Source organism: Sus scrofa, chromosome 13, assembly GCF_054392235.1.
Source record: "Sus scrofa isolate SSC_HxYL_T2T_F1_AM1 chromosome 13, Sscrofa_HxYL_maternal_Yorkshire_Landrace_v2.0, whole genome shotgun sequence".
NCBI lineage: Eukaryota > Metazoa > Chordata > Mammalia > Artiodactyla > Suidae > Sus > Sus scrofa.
The window spans coordinates 207,140,151-207,149,189 of NC_139395.1; positions in this window are offsets into that span (position 1 = coordinate 207,140,151).

Below are 9,039 nucleotides of genomic sequence, written 5' to 3' on the forward strand. Positions count from 1 at the left end.
TGCAGGTGTGGCCACAAAAAAAGCAAAAACAAACAAACAAAACCCAAAATCAATTTTCTGCTATCTAACAGAAATGAAGGAAAATCTAAAGGCAGACAATCATATTTAAAGTGAAATACCTGAATTTCAGCTATAAGCCATTTTATAAATCATCAGAGGGTAATCTAAGCTTTATATTTTTATTGTCTTCTTTGGCTTTTGAAAATATTGAACAGCCACCACAAAAGTGATAGGGAAAAGATATAAGCAAGGATATGAATAATATAATTTTTTGCCTTGAAAATCAAGTAAGAGAAGCCACAGTATGGTTGTAGGAGCAAGGCCATGGTTTAGGAAACAGAAGACCTAGACTCTGGCCCAGTGTCTACCTGCTGACTGGGACTTGACTCTCCATGCCTAGATATCTATAAATCTTCCAAAGTGTTTACAATAGTCCAAAATTATTTTTTCATTTGATACCAAATATTGGAAAGAAGAAAGAAAATGAGACGTTAAAGAAAGTGAACCAAGCAGTTTGTATTAGGAATCAACAACTATTTTTCATTTTTCTAAAATAAACGTCAAGTTTTACAGGTATTTGCATAAGAAGGGAGATGGTTAATATGGGTTTAGAGGGAGACTTTTCTGGCTTAGTAATGGAGGGTTTTACTATGTTTAAACTTTTATATCCTTGGGGATAGAGTTAGCAAATGCCTTCAAAGGAAAGAATAGACCAAAAGGTGGGTGATACATTTTTTATAAAGGAGGGGTTCCTATTATCTCTATGATTTTGTGTGTGACCTAATTTTCCTCTTTTAAATGTCTAGTTCTGATAGGTCTATTTGTTATTCCTACCCATGTTATATCTTTAGATATCTTGGCACCTTTGCGCTTGTTGCACCATAGACACTGATAACTCCAAAACTCATAGAAGAAATAAGCTTAAGACCAATGACTAATGCATTATTACTGATACCAACTTGCAATTATGGCATAAGGTCTTCTCACATATTCCATTATTCTAATACTTTCAAACAAAACCCTTTTACAAGGTGAATTAATTCATATGAAGTGAAATTGAGATGCATTTTTATGTAAATATTGGAAGATAGGTATGGGTTTTCATGGGTAATAAAAATTTTAATGGTAGAAACATTTTCAGCAGTGTAAAGACCTCTGAAAATCCATTTCTCTGTAAAAAACTGTAACACTTGCAGAAATTTTCTCAATCAACATTTTCACAACTTTGGAAGTTAACCAAAGATTTTCAATCATCAATCACCTTGCTCCCGAAAAAAAAGGTGGCTCTCAGTGAGACGTTGACATAAGTGCTGTTTCTAACTAGCTCATTTCCATCCCATCACACTCTAGTAGCCCTGCAGCAGCCTTGAAAGCCCTCTGCCTCACACCGCAGTAGATGTGAAAATCAGGACTCTGACAGCCACTGGTAACTGGTCCTTGTGTCTAATAAACACCATACAATCTTGATGACTGTACATATGTGCTAAGTTTTGAAATCAGATAGACCGATCTACCTCACTTTATTCTTTAAAAAAAAAATATTTCAGCTATTTCTGGGTTTTTTGCCTTTCTATACAAATTTTGGAATTGGCTTGTCTAGATCCACAAGAAATCTGAGATTTTGATAGAAGTTACATTAAACCCGTATATCAATTTGGGGAGAATTGACATCTTTATCATGTCGAGTCTTCCAATCTATGGACATATGAATCTATGAATTCATTAAGTGTAGTAGGTCTCTCCATTTATTTAGATCTTCATTGCTTTCTCTCTTCAGTGTTTTATACTTCTCAGTATACAAGTCCCATAGGTGTTCTGTTCAATCTGCAATTTAGTTTCTTTTTTTGAGTAATTGTAAACAGTATTGTATTTTTATTCATGTACTCCTTGCTGGTATACTGAAATAGATTGTTTTTTTTTAAGCTTATTTGTATTCTGTGACCTTACTGAACTAGTTTATTAGTTCTAGGAGTTTTATTTAGGTCTGGGGAAGGTTGGTTGTAAATTCTTCAGGATTTTCCATGTGGACCATCATGCTGTTTGCAAATAGAACAGCTGTACTTCCCCCTTTCCATTCCACATGTCTTTTATATCCTTTATTTGCTTTATATGTTCTGTCTAGACCTTTCAGCTCCATATTGAATAGTGGTGGTGAAAGTGAATATCCTTACCTAGTTTCTGATCTTAGGAGCAAAGCATTCAGCCTTTACCATTAAATGTGATGGTAAATGGAAGCAATTTGCAGTTATGCTTTAGCATGTTTATAGAGTTTCCTTCATTCCTATTTTTCTGAAAGTTATTATTATTAGATGTTGAGCTTTGCCAAATGCTTTTTCTGCATTAAAGACAAAATCTTGTTATTTTTCTTCTTTAAGCTGTTAATGTATTGGATTACACTGATTGATTTTCAAATATTAAATGAGCTCCCACTACTGGAATAAGTCCCACTTAGTGATGGTGTAAGGTTCTTTTCCCATATTGCTGAATTTTATTTAATCGTATTTTTTTTGGTCTTTTTAGAGCCACATCCACAGTGTATGGAGGTTGCCAGGCTAGGGAGCCAAACTGGAGGTGTAGCTGCTGACCTACACCACAGCTCACAGCAACGCTGGATCTTTAACCCACTGAGTGAGGCCAGGGATCAAACCTGTGTCCTCATGGATGCTAGTCATATTTGTTTCCACTGAGCCATGACAGGAACTCCCAATTTAATCATATTTTGATAAAAGAGTTTTACATCCCTATTCATGAGAGATATTGGTCTGTGGTTTTGTTGTTGTTGTTCTCTTTGTTTTGGGAAATACAAACATCACAAAACAAATTACGCAGTGTTCACGTCTCTCTTCTGGAAAAGATGGTGCAGAATTGGTGTTAATTGTTTAAAAATTTGGTAGAATTCTCTAAGAAACCATCTGGGCTCGGAATTTAGTTACAATTTTGATTTAGTTACAATTAACCTTCCTAAATAGTTATAAGACTACTAAAATTATCTACTACATCTTGGAGTGTTGTGTCAGATTGTGCTCTTTGAGAAACTGGTTCATTTCATCCAAGTTGACAAATGTATGTAAGTAGAATTCTTGGTAGTTTTCCCTTAACTTTTTTGGTATTTACAGAGTTAGTACCTAGATCATGGTTTCATTCCTGATAATTGGCAATTTATGTCTTCTCTTTTTGTTTCTTTGTCAGTCTTGCTAGAGACATGTCAATTTTATTTCCTTTTCAAGGAAGCATTTTTATGATGGTTACACTGAATTTTTTGTCAGATAATTCTAGCATCTCCATTGCTTTGATTTTGACGTCTACTGCTTGTCTTTTTTTTTTTTTTAACTTGGGATTGTTCCTGTTTTGGGCATGATGAGTGATATTCCATTAAAATCTGGACATTTCCAATATTATGTACAAGACTCTGGATCTTATTTAAGCCTATTTTATTTGGCTTCCTCTGTAGGAACATGAAAGAGTGCATCCTTGTTACTGCCAGCAGAGGATAGAAGTCCGGGATCCCCATTCACACTCACGTTCCATTATCATCCAAGAGGAAGTGGAGCTCCTGGCTACTACTGTATGAGGATGGGAATTCCACCTGCCCTCTAGACACCTGCTGATAACCTGGCTGGGAAGATGAGTGTGCTTTATCACTACTTCTCAGGTGGCCTCCACTGACACCACAGAGGGAGTGATGTGGGCCATGGTGGAAGTCCTGACCCCCCTCTAGAAAGGAAATGGAGAGATTCCTTTTATTTACAGGTGGAGATGACAGCCCAATTCACCAAGCGGTTTCCACTGCTGCTATAGGGGAAGCAGGGGTAACTAGGGGATTGTGGTTACAACTTCTTACTCAGGCTTCTCTGACACCACCCCAGAGAGAGTTTGGGGTACCTCTCTATAACATAACAAGCGTGAAAATCTGGGCTTGCTACTTGGCTTTCACTGCCTGGGGTTGGGGTAAGGCCATGCTTGGGTTTTTTTTTTTTGTTTGTTTTTTTCTGTGGTGTTTGGCCAGAATAGGGCAGTTATTATCTAAATGTTTTCTTTCTTACTAGTCTGCCCTTTTTCTGGTCCTCTGGCTACAGACAGCAAGCTTTTGTTGGGGGGTAAAGGATTGTTTCCACATCTGTTGGCATTTCTGGGTATCCAGATTCTTTAGCTCCCAGTTTGAGCTGGGAAATATGAGGCAAAAAGAAAATACAGGAACTCCTTGCCATGTCATTCTTGGGATTTCAAAATTCTTACCTAGTCTAACTTCTTGTCATCTTTCAAAGTATTCTTCTATTTGTTTTATGTATAATGTCTGGGGTTTTCAGTTGCACTTAGCAGGAATATGTCTACTCTATCTTTCTTGAGAGAGACTGATTTTTAAAATCTTACTGGGAGAAAACTTTGATCAAGTGCACACATAGTTATTCATGCGTGACTTAAAGGCCTTAAAACAAAGAAATGACTCATATAAGGGCAAATGGAATGCCATGATTTTGCTGAGGCAAAAAAGATTGAACCACAGAGAGGATGAAGGCTTACTAACTCAGCATGAGCTACATTGATTACAGAGAATGAATTACCTGACTTGGTTACAGCCAAGATTTTGGAGCCCAGGAGGGCAAAACCACACCATTAGTATCTCCTCCAGAATTCTATCATGAGCAGGGACAATCAGATTCCCGGTGGCCACCTGCTGAATGCTGGTTTTAACCCCAACAGGGTTTAATACAAGGTTGTTTGGTCCAAATTTATTTTTTTGGCTCCTATTTCGTGAGCTTCTCTCTTTGTTTTTGGCTGTTCAGCTTGCAAGAATCCATTTCTTTAGTTTTGAAAATATAGAAACACAGAAAGCCAAAATTAATCTAGGTAGTCCCTTTTAGAGATAGCAAATGAAATTTCAGAATAAACAAAATCATCACTGTGTTATGAACCCTTTTAAAATTCCATCATGGTTTACATTTCTAAGCTCCTTCACATAATCTGGCAATGGTATGCAATGCTGTGGTGCCCTGGCTCATAGCAAAGGTATGTCAAGGAAAAAGACCTTGAAGGCATTTATTCAGGTAATAGATACCCCTTTGTAATGAGGAACAGATTTAATAGAATGATGACTTGTTCCCACGCCACAATCTGAATATGGGAATTTGAAACTAAGTTGTCCCCAGTCTAATTATAAAATGAAGAGCTTTTATTTGTTTGTTTTTTAAGTAGAAGGAGCCAGAACATATTCATATATAACTTCATACACAAAGAAATGTGAAGCTCTACCTTCCTGACAAAGAATGTCCACCAATCAAAAATAACTGTGTTGGTATTTTTTGAGCATCTCTTTGCATATTGAACTCCTGTTCTGGGTAAGAATTTGACAAACCAAAAGCATATGACCATTTACTGTGTTTCTACCAAAGAAGTTCCTTTGGTAGAAAAAATGAGATGTCACTTTTAGTTTTCCAAACTACAGAGATGTGAGGGTGGGACTCTGAAGCATGTACCCAAAAAAAGAGTCAGTATTAGTGACAAAGAGGCTAGAAAAACAGCCAAATCCTGTACAATAAAAGCTGAAAATCAAAAATAGTTTATAACACTAAAATGGGCCATAACAGATGTCTAGAAATACTTTCAGTAAATCTCTTTATTGGTAATTTTTATATGCTTCTAATCATGTGTCACATGACCGAACTAGAGCAGAGAAACCTACATTTAGTTTGTCCCTTGGGCAATATTATCTGGTTTCAAAACCACAGCTATAGGATGAGGAAATCCATTTGTTGTTTCCATTAGTGCATTATTCAAGTTAAGTCCATTCATTAACATTTTAAATTGTGAAATACCAATATGCTGAAGTGGTAGGAACACTGGATTATTAGTCAAAAGATCAGAAGGTCTAAATTTGAGTTCTGAAGACCACTGATGAAGCAATCTCTTTTCTGAGTCTTTCTTTATTTGGAAATTATAAAAAATAATAATAGCTGCTCTGAGTACTTCACTAGGTAACTCCAAGGAACTAAAACAAAAAACAAGAAGGAAGGGTAGAAAGAGAGAAAGAGAAAGACAAAGAAAGAGAGAGAGAGAGAGAGGAAGGAAGGAAGGAAGGAAGGAAGGAAGAAAGAAAAGAAAGAAAGAAATTATTCACACAAAGCAGTCATGAAATCCTTAAACAGCAAAACTCCAAGTGCTGTAGCTGGAGACTAAAGTGATACAAAGAATTAAGAGAGGACATTTTTCAGTGTAGATATTAGAAAATAGCATGCAAAATTATACCTGTGCAGTAGCTAATTTCTCCAGAATGGATCAACTTGAAAGCTGTTCTTAAAACACCCAGTAGCACTGAGGTATGTGCTCATTCACACAATCACACACACACACACACAAATACACACACACACACAAAGTAATTAGTATTAATTAAATTCTACCTAAATGTCTGCTCTGTATCAGCTGTTGTGCTCAGGGATAAAGGAATAAACAATTCCGATACAGTCTTTCCTTTTACAAAGCATACATTATGTGAGGAAGACAGGTAATTCCACCCGACTTTTCAAAAATGTACCACATGACAAGTTGCAGAAATTAGAACTATGCTGTTATGAATATTCATTATTTGAACGTGAATATATTAGTGTATACATTTACTGATTTTTAAATTTTTTAAATTGTTTAAATATTCTTCCTTTATGCCCCTACTAACATAAAATATACATAGTTGATAGTCATTAATATTATATCTCAAAATTTAATCTTATATCTTATATCAAAATTTAAGCTCCAGAGGATTCAAGAGGGAATGTGAAATCAAGAAAAAGAAAGAGCATCATCCAAAAATGACCAAAGGGATTTTGTGTTCTACTCTCATGAGATGGTTAGCATATGTTCAATTATTAGTTAGAAACGTAATTTTTCTGTTTTTTTTCTGGAAGTTAAAAGACTTGAATGTCAAGGTGACAAGGACAAGACTATGAATAAATGCTAAGTTGACAAGAAGTGGACTATGAATGTCAAATATGACAAGAGGGGGACTACAGTATTTTTCTATGGTTTTAACTTAGTTAAGCTAGAACTAGGGCTTCAAAATTATGTATCCTATGTTTTTGGATTAAGGTAAGCCAAAAGAAAAACCACACAAAATTTGGGCAGTGGAGTGGCTGTTAACCTCTGGAGGTCACTAGCAGGTACCAGGTACCCTGGTAGCCCACATACATTGTCACTGATCTACTGAATCATTTTGTGGGGTGGAAAAGCAGCCAGACCCATAGCTCTTTCAAACGTTGTCAGAGCTCTTCCTTTAGCTTTAGGCATAAGTATTGCTCCCAGTTAAAGGTATCTGTTCCCACTGTAGGACACTCATAATATCAAGATTGGAGGAGGTGAGACTCATTTTTTCCCTGTGGATTCCAATTTGTTCTCATGGGTTCATTTGTTCTTGCTCTCTCTCCTACTGCACATCCAACATTTTTTTTTGCCTAATTACCAGCCTTGCAGACCTATGACAACTTCAGGTCCACCACCAGATACAAAGGCTACCGTTTTCCATAGACTTCTTTGCCAGCTCCCCCTATTACATGTGGACGGATTCCAAGGATATATTATTTTCTCTATGGTGGCCTCACTGACTGAAACTTAATTGATTGAAACTTACAATATACTGCAGCAAAAATGGTGGAGGAAATATCAAAAATAATGACAACATTCGATCAATATAACGGTGAATGCAACAATCCAGAAAGTTGTGAATTGCTGACCCAGGATAATAGTCATGGAAATCAGAAACTAACCAGCTCGGACAGATCATAAGGACATGGACTTCAGCAGGAACGTCTCCAGGGAAAATAACTCTGTGGAATAGATAACATGACTTAGAGAAGAGATAAAATAAAAAGATATGATCAAAACCTAAGAGAAAAGAGAAAAATAAATCAACCCAAAACTTCAAGTAAAACAAACATCTGCAAAAGCAATTCTGGTCCACATATCAAATTACTTGTTCAAATTAAAACAGGAAGTCAGTGACCTTCTAGAGGAAAAAAATGGAATAGATTTTTAAGCAATAAGATAGAATGAGCAAAAAGCTAATGACATGACAAAGAAAACATATGTTTCTTTTTCCCAACAGGAAAAACAAAAACAAAACAAAAGCATTTAGAAACCCCAGATAGTACAAAAAGGCATGGTAAAAATATGAAGGAAACTAAAATGGGTCATGATTTTGAGCATTTGGAACTCGGTAAGAAATGAGAATTGATTTGAACATTCCCCTAGAAGTATCAGTGGGGTTGTGTCAGTGGCATGGTGGAAAAGGAGACGTAATTATATCATAGCACTTGACACTGTTGTAAAACCCATTCACATAGATATGCCAATTTAATTGCAATTTATGTTTTTCAACTTTTAGAATCAGACTGTGACTAAGGTCTCAAATCAAAACAGAGTATAAATGGAATCAACACTGAATAAAAAAAAGCCCCAATATATTATTATGACATTTTATAATGTAATGTCTTTTCATAGCAAAGATATTAACTAAGTCATAGAAAAGAATAAAGGCACCATGTGGTGTGCTTCACTTGCTACAAACTTTTGAGAAAATAAAGTCACAAAATATAGAAAGCAAAATAACTCTGTAGAATAGATAACATGACTTAGAGAAGAGATAAAATAAAAAGATATGATCAAGAGATAAAATAAAAAGATATGAAAGAAGTATGGGCCAGAGTCAGGAAAAGAACCCATTTTATTATATCCTACATCACAAAAACAATCTAACATATAGTATAAGGCACTGATTTTCTATGTTCCTTAAAAACTTGGACTTCTTTGAAGGTGACTGTTATAGATTATATATTTGCATCCTCCTTCCCAAATTCATATCTTGAAGACATAGCCCCAATGGGATTGTATTTGGAGATGAGGCCTCCAGGGAAGAAATTAAATTTCAACGAAGCCGTAAGGGTGAAACTGTGTTCTGATAAGGTCCGTGTCCTTTTAAGAAGAAACACCAGAGAGCTCGAGCTCTCTCTCACTGGCCACAGACAAGCCCTGAATAAAGGCCATACAAGGAAC